The following is a 17001-nucleotide window of genomic DNA, read 5'->3' on the forward strand; positions in this document are numbered from 1 at the left end:
ACTGAGACAACAGAACAGTCCAAAGGGACTACACAAAAGGAATATTCTAAAACTATTAATTAAATGAACAAAAAAGCAGTAACCATAAAGAGACAATAAGACATTTTAAAGAAAGCTGTATTACTTTACAGAAAAAGAAACTTGAATGACTAGACAGTAAGAATTGAGTTCCTGAATTTAAGAATCTACCATGTTAGTCAAATATCAAGCTAGACACAGCTGAAGAAGATGACTAGAGAGCTGGAAGATAAATCTGAAGAATATAATAGTCAATGAGTCAAAAGATAAAAGTCTATGAGGGAAAAATAAGAATATCTGCTGAACAGAGCTAGAAAATCCAGAATTTCACCAGTATGTAAGATTTGTAAAAGTAGGAAGATTGCGCAAAGGCAGTACTAAAAGATGTGGATATGGGCTTTGCAAAAAGGATTAGACATATTATCAGGATGTGAATCCTCAGCAGTAGATGAGTTGAGCTTCTCAAGATAAAATAGAAAGTCAAAAGGGGGGGGGGGGAGCCAGATTCAGATGCACTCATCCTGAGTGTCAAATTCTCCATTGTAACCAGCACATCAGTGCCTCCATACTGCAAATGCATCTTCGGCATCCTCTTTAAGGGCTCAGATCATGACTAACCCAGAAAGCCCTTAGAGCTATAAAACCCCTCTGAGATACTATGTCACCCAAACCCAGTTCCAGTCATGAGGCTGTCAACACAGCATTTCTTGAAATATGTTTTATAAAAAGCAGTTTTACCACGTGGTGCTCTTTGCAGAGTGATAGTGATATTTTACTGGTGAGATGTGTTGGGTTCTGTGGTCAAGTATGTTTGAAAACAATGTGTATGATACATCTTTTCCCTGAGTTAGTAAATATCAGCACATTAAACTCAATGACTGGTCCTGATGATGATCTCTGACCCACTTCCTCCTAAAAACTGAGGAGATGTGAATACAGGAATACATCTTCTAGATAGTTCCTTTGCTATGGAGTGCAGTACCCTCTGAGGCATTCCTCTCTGTTTTCCATATAGCTGTTATTAACAGAGTAAATTTCTATATGAGAAGGAACTCTTTCATATCCTTTGTATGGCTAATGATTATGGGTCATAAGGATGAAATACCAACACCTTAGCCCAGTCAAGTTCTATTAAAGTAACAACAGACCCAAGATCACTGTGATTTCCAATAAGAAACATTTTGTTGTTGTTGTTGCTTATTTATGTCTGCTCCTGATGACCTGAGCCTCTGCTTTTGCTCTTCGGTGGGAGGTCCATGGTGATACAAATGCTTTACTTTGGTCTAGTGGAGTAAGTGGGAGGGAGGAACCATAAGGTGATCAGGATAAGAAGCTTCCAAGGACAGGGAAGCCAATATGTGAGAATTATAGTATCATCAACTACATTGTCAACTCTGTCTGAACTACTTGGATATGCCAAGTAAGTGCTCTGTTGCATTGCTTTTCCCAGCTTCTTTTTTATTATTCTGTAGACTTATTTTCGGTTTCTTGGAATCTTCCATTTTGTATGGAATTCCAGACGAGGGTGATGAGGGTAATGATGATGGTCATACTGGTGATAATGATGACAGTAATGATGATTGTGAAGATGGTAATAATGAACTGAATGGTGATATTAGTGCTGATTGTTTTGATGTTATTGGGTATGACAATGATGATGATAGTGATGATAGCAATGAGAGTAATGATAATAAACACAGCTGAAGATAAGAAGCCTGTGGCTTTACTCTGTCCTTTACCTGAACCATCTCTTAGAATCCTCACAACCGGCCTGGCATTGGGCATTCATTGTGTTCCTTGTACAAATTGGGAAACCGAGGCTCAGTAAGCTTATTTAACTTAGCCAGATTCATATAACTTAGACAAAGCAGAGGTGATCTTACCATAAAATTCGCTCCTTCACCTCTGATGCATACTGCCTTCCTAAGCAGCAATGACCCTGGACATGCCAGAGAAGCTGAAGATGAGCTGACACAGTTGTCCTCTTAAGAACATATGCTGTGGGATATTAATGTCCAAAACAGAGATCGATATTCTGTGATTGCAATGTGTGAATCAGAATATGTTGGCACATCTTTCACAAGTGCTTGTCCTCTAAGCACCTAGAGGGCCATTTGTACATTTAATGTACATTAAAACCATCTGCACGCTCCTGATGTACTAATCAACAGAATAATTTATGAACATGATGTGGCTCACAGATGGAGAAGTGCTTGACTTTATATCTCCTCCGACTTTTCGTGATCACCTGAAGCACCGTGTCAAGAAGACTCCTGAAATGTCTTCAAGGAGAAGTATAGTCAAAGAAATGCCGGGTGAAAGGAAGGAAGGAGGAAGGTGTGGATATGTGTACCAAGCATTTGCTATCTCTGTTTAAGGAGAGTTAGTCATATGCTCCTAGGAGAAGATCATCTTTACATTAGTATTTAATATTATTAAAGGTGGAAGGAGAAATGAACCCAAATCTAGCATCTTCCTGTGACACAGAGCTTCACCTCTCACAGCACAGTACAGACGAGAAGGAGTGCTCTTTCCCTATCATTTGCATGGCTGTGACTGCAGGACCTGACAGAGATAGTGTAAGGGAGGGGTGGTTTGCTTGTGCTGTGGTTTCAAAGGGCTTCATTCATTATGGTGGTGGGGAAGGCATGGTGGAGCAGGTGAGCTCAGTGCAGTGGAAATCTGTGTCAAGACTTGCTCACATAGCTCCAGACCAGGAAGCAGAGAGTGCAGCAGAAGTTGGGGGCCAAGGAAATCTTCGAAGGCTCTCTCTCAATGACCTGCTTCCACAAGCTGCTACATGGTTCCTAAAACTTTCACAATCTCCCCAAATAGCACCACTGGCTGGGAAGAAACCTTAAAAACATGAGCCTGGAAGTGTGTTTCATATTCAAATTTAAGCAACAGACAAGAAGCTCATAGTTGTCAACTAACTTTCCAAGACCCATACTAGCAAGGGTTAGACATGGCATGTAGCTTTTTTTTTTTTTTAAATTATTTTTTACTAAATGACAGCACACCACTTCCTAAAATCCTCAGACTTCAACAAAATGTCTACTGGAATGTGTGATGATTCCAGGATTCCCAACACTTTTCTCATCTTTCCTCCTTGCTGGCTGAAAACGCACCCCTTTCAGAACACAAGTGACTCTGAGGAAACACACTCTGTTAGACCAGATCGTGCCTCCCAAAGGTGGCAGGTTTGCATCACGACTTTACATAAATGCTCTTGGCACTGGCAGTGGGCGTCAGGCAGGAGGATGGCTCTGCCACAAGACAAATATAGAGCTGCCATCCTTAAAACTCTAGCAAGAGACTAACCCTCAAGGGAGATGCCATGCAATAAATAATTTTTTGCCACAACACATTGCTTCCCTTTGCATAAATTTAACACCCCATTCTCTGTACAATATGTGATCTTCCTGCTAACTCTCCACAGACATAAATAGCTTTGGCAAGATGTGATAAAGGAGAAGTGGCAGAATGGAAGGGAGACAGGACACACTGAAGACCTTGACCTTGATGCTGGCTTTTCCTCAGAGAATATTATTTCCTGAATATTAAGACTATTCAGAAAGTGATGACAATGCAGCAAATACCAGTCTGATGGAATCCCCAGAGCATGATGTAATTTCTAATTTTAGACTCTAGAATGTCAGTTCCCTATTTGCTCTACAAGGTGCTGCCTGGCTGCATGCTTGCTCCCTCCTTTCCATTGCAGTAGCTAACATATTCCTCACCTTAGGTATGAAGCCTCGGCACCAGAATCAAAAGCCAATCTTGCCTCCAAGGAAAGGACTCTGAGAAGGCTTAACAAGACTAAGACCTGTCAACTATTTATTTTTCCTCAAGTCTATATACCACTTCAGGTTGTTCTGGAATTTTTGATGCACATATGTAAAATTAATAGATGTATTTCTGGAGTATAGACTGTTAGATATTTCAAATCTACTTAAGTCATTTTTCCTGTAGTTTTTGTTTCAAACATGTGTCTCAAACATGGCCTTTGGGCAATAGAGAATCTTTAATTTAAAATAGTATGGCATGTGCCCGTTGCTCTACATAGCTTATGTAACTTTGGCATTCAGTCTGAAGAGAATGCCTCTCTCCTGTGGATAGAAGACACCTGGTTAGGTAAGTTCATCTTCTTAGTGCTTCAACATTGCCATAATTCAGTACCACAATCTGCTTGTGTTGTCTTCTTCTGATCCTTGTCATTCTGAGAGTGCCATTTACTGTAACCCATCTTCCTGTATCTACAGATTTCAGTGTGACCACACAATCTGTAGATTCCATTCCTGGAAATTGGGCATCAGAAGGAATTCCAAGGGGCAGGGAAATGTCAATTCTATGCATGTAGTTTGATCACTAAGGTGCAAGAAAAATGAAATTTCACACGCATAAAATTTGGCCATGTCAGGGCAGGGGGAGGGTATAGGGGACTCTTGGAATAGCATTTGAAATGTAAATGAAGAAAATATCTAATAAAAAAAAGTTGGCCATGGATTTTCAAATTTCAGGTGACAAAGTCACTACTTTGAATAGAAACTAAAAAACTACAGGCCCAGATAAAAACCAAGAGCAAAATGATTCCAGAAGGAGTTAAGTCAAGGACAGTAAGTGGCACGATGTGCTGTGGCGTATATACTGTCTCACTGTCAACAGCCTCCCCTGACCTGGTAGCCAATGTCTGTGTCTACACTGGCAGTTCCTAGTTGAGGTTATTCACACTGGCCAACTGGAGGAAACAGGGCACTTCTGTTTCAACTGCTTCATTTCTAGGATTGACTTGGATTTTCCCGGTTTATGTACATGGGCCTATAATTAATCCTAACAGCTTTCACTAATGTTGCAGGTACCATTTGGTTATGGGCAACCCAAGGAGATGGATTAATGGACTAACAAAGTAGAACTAAACGCCAGCTATCATCTTTCCAGACCATCCTTTTGCTGCCTAATACAGCAATGGTGAGTAGTTGTGCCGAGTATCACACCTGTCTGGTATGTTACATGCCTTAAATAGACTTGGAACTTAATATTTTATAAACACTTATTCCAAAGTTCTGAGTTCTGATGTGGCATTACATTGCCACCCACTAGAGTCCTTGTGGGCATCAAAGGTCAATTATATTGCTTGTATGCTATCATTAACTCAATGGCATAATCATAAGAGCCTAAGCCACTGGGTGAGAACATAAGGAGTTAAACTCCAGCTGTATTCCTATGACTACTGCTTCTTGTCACTCAGCCCCTGAGATGTATTACCATGCCTTACTACCTAATGACCATTTACTGCCCTAATACCTTAGCTCTGCTATAACTTTGTTCTCTCTGAATATTGAATCTATATATTTTAACTGAGAACCAGTACTGGAGGACTGTGGCACTCTGGCCTTCCTGTAGAATGAAGACAGTCTGCTGGGTTAGAATAACTCAGTTACTAACCATCTTCACTGCTTTCAAGCCACATCAACATGTCAATAATCAACTATTCCAAATACTTCCATCCCAGCTTACTCTTGCCTGGATGCACTCAGTTGCCGTGAATACCAGTGCTGTTTTTCTAATGCAAACATGCAGAGGCCCTCTCTGCTACCTAGGGTTTGCTAGAGAAAGAAAATGGATTGAAAGGATATTCATTGTAAAGGGGATTTATTACACTGGCTCAAGAAATATCTTGAAACTGGGTAGTCCAACATTGGCTGTCTTCACACCAGAGAGCCTGAGAGTCCACTAGCTACTCATTCCATTCAGTTGGATGACTCAACAGTCGCAAACTGGTGCTGATGGCCTGGGGTGGGGGGATTCGTTATAATCTTGCCCTTTTTGATCCCAGATCCAATCAAGTTGAAAATCAAGATTAACCATCACATCATGCTTCTCTTCACTCTCATCTAGCCAGCCACTCAGTTCTGTTAGCTCATCTCCCCATAGCTTTCCAGCAGAACCTACTTCTGTCTCTCTTTATGGTCAGCATGTTGGCCTAAGCAACGAGCATCTTCCACCCTGACTCCACCCTGTTTCCAATCTTTCCCTCTACTATTTTTTGCACAACAAAGCCAGAGTAAGCTTTTCAAACCTATGTGGAGTTTACAAACTGGAATGCACTGAGCTCTAAGTGTTTTCTCTTTGTCTTAGCCTCTTTCTACTTTCCTCACTGTTAGTTTTTAACATTTGTTTTTAGCTATATGTGCACATGTGTAAGTATGGGAATGTGAGTGTGGGTGCCCACTGAGGTCAAAAGCATCCAGTCCCCTTGCAGCTAGAGTTATGCATTGGGAAGTGAATTCTCACTCTGTGAGCTTTTGGGAAGACCCATCTTAATTCATAGAGCTTGAAAGAGTTAAAATTCCTAGAATGTATCACAACTGCAAAAATATCCATTGCCTGTGTTCATTGTCTGCATTAGTACTTATTTATGTCTACCCTTCCAGGGAGATTAATTCTATAAAGTGAACACTGTGTGAAGTTTTTCCTGTTTCCCTCAAACCTAGTTCCCCCTTGAATTTAAGGCCCAATAAATATTTAATGAGTTAATTTATGAATGAATGCCACAATACATTCAAGCGGTTACTAAGGTCTACCTAAATATTCATTATTCTGGAATGTCTCAAAGGAGAACCTGTGAGACAGGCTGGAGCAGACAGAGCTTCAAATTCTGTCTAGGAAATCCCTTGTTTCTATCTCTCATTGTCTTCATGTTAAACACTCCTTGCTGCTCAGTGTTTTCCTGTGAATGGAGAAGTCACAGAAGCTCACTATGATGCTTATAAACCTGTCACCAGGGGGGGTCACTGGCCATTATCCTGTGTTCACTAAGATGCTTCGCTTCCATTTCATTTTCCATCCTTTTCTCCTCCACACAGAGTGAGGGAAACATTTCATTGTCTTGACTTATCATCATCTGAAAAAAATTAAACTAATAAATTAGGGTATAGTTTTAGGTCTTATAAAAAGATTTGCTAAAGGGATTCCTTGAAACATGGTGCTCTCTAAGGACATTTAAAATTGGATTTGATTTACAAAAATTTGATTTGCACATAACTACTGAGGAATGTATTGATTGCTTTAAGTGAGCTGCACGAAGACATAACTACCTTTAATCTTTTATAACAAAAGTGGCAATTAAAAATGCTTCTGCTAAGCAATTTTGAAATTGAGGGTCGATCTCTTTGTTGTTTTTCTCTTACCCAGAAGACTCCCCCCATTTCTTCAACCCTTCTCCCTCCTAATTAAAGAAAGGAAAGTTTGTATTCTTGGTAGAATATACTTTCTGATAGAATCCCATGTTCTTCTTATGAATGCTATAAGAGCCAAGTTTGAAGTTTAAGTTCATTTGGTTCCTCTCAGTTAATGCAGTTTCTTTTAATCTCACTTCTCAGAGGAACCATTAGAGGATTCATTTGTTGGTTATTAAAAAGCAGTCAATTACCATGTTTGCTGGACTTGTGTTCCCTGACTATACTGTCATTTTTATCTTTGCCCTGAAAGCCTGCCTTTGTTTGGGGCCTGTTTGTTTGTGTCGGTTAGCCTGTGGTGTGAAATGCCTAATAAGGAATACTGACAGTACTTTGCTCCATCTCTAGATTGAATTTCTTTATAGATCAACGTCTGTAATTTATTTCCCAACTGATCCTGATCAATACAGCTTGGCTCAGCTTAAGGGTAGAGGAACTAACCATGGTGCTGATGGGGGCTCAAAGCACTGCCTTCATAAAGACCCTCTTTGATAGTAACCTGTCAAATTGACCCACAGCCTGTCCCAGAGTCTGGGGCTGAGCTGTGTCCATGTCCCAAAGCTGTCATTGTCTTGTTCTCTTTGATTTTGTAAAGCCAGAGGCCAGAAAGGCTTTTACAGAACCAGCATGAGTGAGGATATACGCATTATGCATACTGGGATATATGAGCACAGAATAGGTTCTACTGCAAACTGGCTGTTGGATTTCAGTAAGTGAAGAGACCATTTTGTTTTACCTTCTGTATTTTAAGAAAGTTGGGCTTGTTGATTCCTTGGGCTCTACTGCTTTTGACTTGCTCAGGTTTCTGCATGAAGGCCTTGTTTTTCAGCTCAATGGTCAACATCCGGGGTAAAATTCATGCTTTTAAATCATGAAAACAGTGAAAATGCTCTATTCTGAGCATTCCCAACTAGATTTTTCCAAGTTCCTGGGTTTTGGTTCCTTGGCCTAGGCCCATTGTTTTTCTCTGGCTCTAATTTCTTTTCTGTAAAATGATGACATACAATTCTGTTATTTGTCCATTAACAGGCAGCAGTATTGACAGAGGTCACCAATGTGAGTAGCACTGTGGAAGCTAAAGTAGACTGTGAAGAGGATAATGTTAATCAAACAGATGCTGCATTGCCAGAGGGCAGAGGCATACATGTCACCCTGGAGCCTCATCTATCTGGCATTCTCTTGTTCTTCATTCTTCTGTCTTCTCTGCTGCAGCTGTGGTTCATACTGGGAGAGAAATTATGGCTTGTTTACAAACTATCTAAGTGGAGAGACTCTTTACTCTGAGCAGTGACGCTGATCCTTCAGGGGTATACAGATTTACCTAGCTAGCCTGTTAACCTAACCTCGATGAAAACACAAATACCCAGTGGCCAGCCAATCAGATCTCTGCCTATCACATCAAGAGCACTTTGTTTACAGTATCTCCAGGGACTAGAATAAGTCATGTGGATAAGCTGACCTCATACCCTTTTAGGTTAGCAGGGACATTCACATACTATTCAGTAAGGACATAACATGAGGCAGGTTGGTGCTATTAATTTTATTCCTTCAATGTTGTCTCTGTAAGACTTAGTTCTGAAAGTATAATTATACTCCAATTATATATAGCAATGATTTTTAAAATATTTATAATGTCCTACATTTTTAGTCTGAGCAAAGTTTTGCACTGAACATATTACATAAATGATTCTACTTGGTATATTCTTTGCAATGTCTCTGTGAAGTGTTCAATTAGTAACCTTTCTGGAATGAATGGGCAAAGTGGTGAATTAAAACAATTCAATAATGAACAAGTGTTGACACCTTTCTACAAGCGAGGCATCATGTTAAGCTATGGAGGTTCAGATATGAGTCAAATATCCCAGAAGGCAACTCTTATTGACTTTGGAGTCTAAATATGTTGACCTCCATTTGTAAACAAACAAACTGAAAACACAGCAGATGATTTGATTTGAGCAAGGTCATACAACAAGATAATGTCAGGACAAGAGAGAGAGGAATACATTTGGCTTTGGCCACAATGGAATAACTAATACAGACAGATCTTACTGACCCAAATGTTGATAAAACTATAAAAATTGTATGAAGATAATGTTTCTAGGCACTGGGCATCAAGCAACTCAGGATTGAAAGTCTGAAATCCAATGATAATCACACATGATGAACTTCACATTTTTTTCTATCTTTCAGCTTAGGGGCATATTCTTAAGTTGTACATGGAATGATGGTGGTCCACCTGAAATGATATTGCTGAGCTGAAAACTCAGGATCCTGAGAACTCTAGGATCTAGGATCACAGAATTATAGCTTTCATGACTTAACTTGGGGTTTGGTGGAATTTTGGGTGATAGAGCTGCTTTTGAGTCTTTACTGTTTTCTCTACATTACCTATCTCCCATACTCCTCTTAGCAATACCAATAAAAATTTCATTACTTCGCCTGATTAGAAATTAGTAAAATCATTACTTTGGTTTGTGATGAGTTCTCTCTCTTGGGTATATAGGCATGAATATATTGAATATCCCTAGAGAAGATTTGACACACAATGCCCACAGATAAGTGGCATTCATCAAAGAAATTTCTTGGGGAAACAAGTGGAGACTATTACAGAGATCCACACCTAGTCTGTATGCAGAGAATAAATTATTGTGTAGTGCCCAACCCCAACTGACATAAAGACAACACAACTTCTGTACCTAAAGCTCAGGAAAAACCATGGCCAAGAGGGAGGAAAGATTATAATAGCCAGAGGTCCAGGTTGCTTTCTGTGATACAATGTCTTCTAGACATGACAGGGAAGCTATACTAATTAACTCTTAACAGTGTGGTTATCCAAACAAACCTGTATAAAAACAACATCAATGGACATGTCAAAGAGGATAGAAGAAGTTTGACAAGGATCCATTCCTTAATGAAGAGCTACAGGCAATCAGTGGATGCTGAGAGAGAGAGAGAGAGAGAGAGAGAGAGAGAGAGAGAGAGAACCAATTTTCTCTAGGTATGAGACACCCCCCCCCCCCCAATTAGGCTATCTATTTCCAAGCAGTCAGCCCTAAGCACATGTACATAAAAACAACAGTAAATGGACTAATGTATACACAGACACACATATATAATATTACATAAATTAGTCCATTTACATATATTTATGTATAATTTATATTTACATATATATGTAAAATAATTAAAGAAGAGTTAATGAACTGAGAGGTGGTTGGAGGGACATAGGACATGGGAATGAGGAGCACAAATGATGTTCATACTCACATATGAGGTTCTCAAAAAAATTGAAAGAATAAATTAAAAATTGTTAGACCTGAAAGGAAGTCATTAGAGTGAGCTTTAAGGTGTACAAAAATAAATCAATGGACACTAACCACAAGGCAATATAGCCATTAAAATTTGAAGGCAGAGGCTTTGAAAAAAGCTACCATACATACATTTAAGACAGGTGTGAAGACAAAGTTTCCCAGAGGAAATGATAATCACCCGAAGGTCACTGGGCCCTTGCACCCTTTTCAGTCAGAGGCTTGAGACATTTCATACACAAAGCTTGAGTAATAGGGAATTTGAAATCCCACCTACATCCCTGGATTCAGATCCCTTACTGGCTGTCTCAGATGTGGTTGGCCACTTCGATCCCTCTTCTTCACACCATGGGAGCTTCTCAGCTCAACATGGGTTACAGATATTGGATGGGCATGACCTAAGGCTTTATGGACCAGGGTGGTGGTGTGGAGGAGGGACTTCTGAGTGGCTGCTTGACTATAGACCTGGACCTTTCTCTAGGAACTCAGTGTAATGGCAGCCCACCTACTACAGTTGATGTACGGACATGACATCTGACTTAGTAGAGCATCGTCATGTGATCACTATTGATCAGTCTCTGACTTTCCCAGTAGGTTTGACCTTGTCACCTGTCCAGTTATTTGAGGATCATCTTTAAGCTACTCCTTCTCCTGCCATTCACTTCCCAAGGATGGTTTTGATGATACCCAGAGACAACATCCAGGCAGAAGACAATGAAAACAGGAAAAAGGCAAAAGGCTCCAAAGAAGAGAAAAAGAGGAACCCTAAAGAACACCAGAAGCCAGTTTATGTGTATGCATTATTCTTTCATGATCCTCAGGCTTCCATGAAGGGACAGAACCCTCCTGACACCTTTAGTGAGGTTTCAAAGATTATGGCTTTCTGGTGGAACAGTTTTGGAGAAGAGAAAAAAAATGGGTATAAATGGAAAACTGAAGTGTCCAAGAAAGTATCTCAATGTGCTAACTGCTTATAAAGGCAAGGGGGAGCATCAGGCTACTGTGAAAATAGATCCCACATTATGGACTCCTTCACCACCTCCTGTGACTGTTGAGATCCCATCATCTCCACCACCAACTTCAACAGAGTCACCTGCTTTGCCCCCTTGTACTGTAGTTAATTCCACATTATCTTAAGTGGCAAACCCCAGCATCTTCTGGGGCTGAATCATCCCAATATTACCAAGTTGAATATTACCAAGCAAATGTTGCCCTCCTTTATTACCATGTCTCAAGGAGGAATGGTTATTATTATCCCAGCCACAGTGGTTACCTCCCAGGGGCTCCACTAGACCAAACAAGTACAACTACTACCCAACCCAGCCAATAGGTTGTCACTCGGTCAGCATTGCAGGCTGCAGCAGCTCCTGCCTTCTGTGCAACTGGCTCCACCCTGACTGTAGCCCCTTCCGTGAGAACAGATGCCTCATTCCTCAACTCAATAGCAAGTCATTATTCTGAAGCAACCTCTTCCACTTCAGGCCATGTGACAGTCCCTTCAGAAAGTTAGAGTCAACTTACAACAGCCACCTTCCCGGCAGAGCAAGATGTTGCTTCCACCCACTCTGAAAATGTAGACTACTCTGATTCCTACAACTGTAGACAGCAGTCCTAAGCACCATATGAACAGAAGCTCCAAGGCTCACATGGTAGAGGCAACTTCTGAGACAATCTGTGAAAATGGTCACAGGTCTGGTTCCTGAGGTGGAGTCTCCTCAGATGAATGTTGAATTGGTGAGTGGGTCCTCTATGACACTCTCGCCCCAGCCTCAGTGAGGGACATCTGGTTGTGAGCACCCTTCCATTATAGGAAGTAGGACAATAAGTGCTGCAGCCACAGATGTGTGGAGAAGCAGTGTGGAGATGTATTCTTGGCCTGCATAGCCTCTAAAAATCCAATCTCTCTGCTGTTTCTGAAGTAGCCTTTCTTCTTCTCCAAACCACTAAGGATTCATCTACTGGTCACAAGTCAAAAGAGCCTGGTTTTGAAACATAAGCTGGGCTTCTAGTAGTTCATGACCTCTACCCACTGTCTTTTATGCCCCTTCTTTGTTTTCTCTCTTCAGCAGAGGCCAGAGCATGTAGCAAGGGCACTGAATTTACTGTAATTGGGAATTGCTTTTTACTCGCAACTGCAAGCAAAAATACCAGGTTAATAGCACAGGGAAAGGTGAATGGAATATGGAAGCAAATCATAGGGGGTTATTAGAAGAATCGTGTTGGTAAAATTGTCAAAGACTTGCTTTAAACATTATTAAAACGATGCGAAAGTACTTAGGAGAAAACAGAGATCCTAGGAGAAAACAGAGCTGGGATAAGAGAGGCTTGGGGTTACAGCTCAGTGGTAAAGTGCACTGATTTTAATCCCAAATTAATAAATGAGTTTTAAAGAGGAATGAAAATACTGATTTAAAATAAAATATCCCTTTAAAGGGGAACTATTATTAATCTATATAGCACTTTTAAGAACAAAGGGTTGGGGAGTCTGGAATTATTGCCCAGCACTAAGAAAACTCTGGGTTTACTTTAAAGGCAGGAAGATCAGGAGGTCAAGGTCATTTTTGGCCACTAATGAGTTTGAGGGAAGTCTGGGACACATGGGACAAAGACAGAACAGAGTTTTTGCAAATCATAGTGACCCAGACCTTTAACCCCAGTATTTTGAGGGTGGAAGTAGGAGGATTTCTATGAGTTCAAAGGCAACTTGTATTACACATTGTTTTTCAAAACACAGAGGTTGGACATGGTGACACTCTTCTTTAATGACAGCACTTGGGAGGCAAAGGCAGGTGAATCTCTGAATTTGAAGCTAGCCAGGGATACATAGTGAGATCCTGTCTTAAGGTCTTCTCTTTACTCCTGACACACCCCTATTCTCTCCCTCCTCCTCTCACTGGGAACATTCCATTGGAAGGGAAATTACATCCTACAGAAGTATATTGTTTTTCTCTCCAATATTTCTGTAATCAAAACTTTCTTTACCTGACTTGATTGCCAGGTTTGCATGTAAGGGACAGAACTCTATGCCTGTAATAAGAGGTTTTACAAAATAAAATAAATAGATAACTTTAAGAATATAAAAGAAAATATGGACATAACCATTGAAAAGACAAACTATCTCAGAAATGGAGATTATTTTATAAGGATGAATTTGAAGTCATAACTTAAATATATAATAATTAACATTTATTTAATAACTTACTATATGTGAGAAGACAGAAGAGGTCCTGTGAGATAAATTTATAGAAATAATACAGTGAGGTAGGAGGTTAGGAGTCAGCTCATTGGTTGAAATATCTCCTGTATAAGCAGGAAGATCTGAATTGAGAACCCCAGCATCCCTGAAAATTTTAGATCACAGGCATAGACCTGTAATCCCTGAACTGGGTGGGAGGTCAGGGACAGGAAAATTCCTGAGGCTTGCTGGCCAGCCAGTGAAGCATACTTGGTGATCTTCAGGTTTAGTGGATAACTTTGTCTCAAAATGTAAGGTGAAGTGTGTACACACACACAAACAGGAACATATATGTGCACAAACTTGTGCAAAAAAGAACACTTAACACACACACACACACACACACACACACACACACAGAGAGAGAGAGAGAGAGAGAGAGAGAGAGAGAGAGAGAGAGAGAATCCTGATTCAAAAACATAAGTAAAAGGCTTGAGAAAAAGAAAATAAGCTCCAATGATCTGTGATATAAGAGCAAATGTCTACTTTATGCGTAAGCAAGGCCTCTAAAGGAGAGGATGTAGACAAAATGGCAGAAAATATTCTTCCCCAGGGAAGAGCACACCAATCAGTTATCCAATAACAAATGGTCATCCCTGAAAATGTACATACAAGTAACACTATGTAGACTGAGCAAGTTGCACTTAAATGCATATATTATATATATTATTTGATACAAAATATATAACTATATACTACATAATATATAAATGAGTATATGGAATATGCCTTTATATATATATATATATATATATATATATATATATATATATATATATATTCTACATACATGAAAAAGAGGCCATGAATTTGAAAGAACAAGAAGAAGTAAATGAATAAAAGAGATGGAAAAATGATATAAATCATAATTTCAAAAAAATTAAATAATTTAAAAATATTTGAGGAAAGAATTTTCAGAATTTCACAAATTTAAAAACTCTACCCATAGATTCAAAAGCCTCAGAGAACCTGAAGCAGAATAAGTATAGAGAAACTCTAGGAAGAAGGAAAGATGGGGGGAAAAGTACGTATCTTAAAGAAATAAAGAAATGAGGGAGGGCTTTGCTGGAGCATCCACAGGAGCCATCTCCCTTCCTGGATCCCAGCAAGACTAGTCTGCACAGGTGAGAGTGTGGACTATAGAAGCTAACAGATTCTGGGACAGGCAGGAGCCACAGAACTTCTGTGGCAGACCCCTTTTTGTGCTCCAGACATCCGGGCACCTTTCCTGCCAGAGGAGAGGCATCTGCCCGGCCCGGGACATCTGCCAGAGACATCTTGGTTCCCGGATCCTGCCAAGACTAATCTGCACAGGTGAGAGTGTGGACTACAGAAGCTAACAGCTTCTGGGACAGGCAGGAGCCATAGAGCTTCTAAGTCAGGCCCCATTTCAGGCTCCAGACATCCAGGCACCTTCCCTGCCAGAGGAGAGGTGTCCACCGGGGCCAGGAAGCCATTGCCAGAGCATCCCCGGGAGCCATCTTTCTTCCCCAATCCCACTAAGACTAATCTGCACAGATGAGAGTGTGGACTACAGAAGCAAACAGGTTCTGGGACAGGCCCTGTTTCGGGCCTCAATCTTCTGCCAGCAGGCAAATCCGAACAACAGATATCTGTGCACCTTCTCTGCAAGAGGAGAGCTGGCCTGCAGAGAGTGCTCTAACCACTGAAACTCAGGAGAGATCTAGTCTCCCAGGGCCACTGGTAGAGGCTAACAGAATTACAAAAGGAAAAAGCTCTAACCAGAGACAACTATAACAACTGACTCCAGAGACTACCAGATGGTGAAAGGCAGACATAGGAATCTAACTAACAGAAACCAAGACCACTCACTATCATCAGAACCCAGCACTCCTACCTCAGCCAGGCCTGGGTACCCCAACACAACCAAAAAGCTAGACCCGGATGTAAGGCATATCTCATGATGATGGTAGAGGATATCAAGAAAGACTTTAATAACTCTCTTAAAGAAATACAGGAGAACACTGCTAAAGAGTTACAAATCCTTAAAGAAAAAGAGGAAAACACATCCAAACAGGTGATGGAAATGAACAAAACTAGACTGAAAAAGGGAAGTGGTCACAATAAAGAAAACCCAAAGTGAGGCAAAGCTGGATATAGAAACCCTAGGAAAGAAATCTGGAACCATAGATGCGAGCATCAGCAACAGAATACAAGAGATGGAAGAGAGAATATCGGGTGAAGAAGATTCCATAGAGAACATCAGCACGACAATCAAAGACAATGCAAAATGCAAAAAGATCCTAACTCAAAACATTCAGGATATCCAGGACATAATGAGAAGACCAAACCTACAGATAATAGGAGTTGATGAGAATGAAGATTTTCAACTTAAAGGACCAGCAAGTATCTTCAACAAAATTATAGAAGAAAACTTCCCAAACCTAAATAAAGAGATGCCCATGAACATACAAGAAGCCTACAGAACTCCAAATAGACTGGACCAGAAAAGAAATTCCTCCCGACACATAATAATCAGAACAACAAATGCACTAAATAAAGATAGAATACTAAAAGCAGTAAGGGAAAAAGGTCAAGTAACTTATAAAGGCAAGCCCATCAGAATTACACCAGATTTTTCACCAGAGACTATGAAAGCCAGAATATCCTGGACAGATGTTATACAGACACTAAGAGAACACAAATGCCAGCCCAGACTGCTATACCCAGCCAAACTTTCAATTACCACAGATGGAGAAACCAAGGTATTCCACAACAAAACCAAATTCACACATTATCTCTCCACGAATCCAGCCATTCAAAGGATAATAACAGAAAAAAAGAATACAAGGACAGAAACCACATCCTAGAAAAAGCAAGAACATAATCCTTCAACAAACCTAAAAAAAGACAGCCACAAGAAAAGTATGCCAACTTTAACAACAAAAATTATAGGAAGCAACAATTACTTTTACTTAATATCTCTTAATATCAATAGAGTCAACTCCCCAATAAAAAGACACAGAATAACAGACTTGCTACAACAACAGGACCCAACATTCTGCTGCTTACAGGAAACCCATTTCAGGGTAAAAGACAGACACTACCTCAGAATGAAAGACTGGAAAACAATTTTCCAAGCAAATGGTCTGAAGAAACAAGCTGGAGTAGCCATTCTGATATCTAATAAAATAGACTTCCAACCCAAAGGCATCGAAAAAGACAAGGAGGGACACTTCAT

The 17001-nt window shown here is 40.2% G+C and overlaps 1 long non-coding RNA gene and 1 pseudogene across 1 annotated transcript; both read left to right on the forward strand.

Annotated features, from left to right (window-relative positions):
• Positions 1 to 3518: 3518 nt before the first annotated feature.
• On the forward strand, positions 3519 to 9078 carry Gm49415. The gene is made up of 3 exons (XR_003951645.1): positions 3519 to 4152; positions 4874 to 4986; positions 8286 to 9078. It is a non-coding gene; the product is annotated as a predicted gene, 49415 (long non-coding RNA).
• On the forward strand, positions 10719 to 12483 carry Gm18930 (predicted gene, 18930; annotated as a pseudogene).

This window comes from Mus musculus, chromosome 15, assembly GCF_000001635.26.
Source record: "Mus musculus strain C57BL/6J chromosome 15, GRCm38.p6 C57BL/6J".
Classification (NCBI taxonomy): domain Eukaryota; kingdom Metazoa; phylum Chordata; class Mammalia; order Rodentia; family Muridae; genus Mus; species Mus musculus.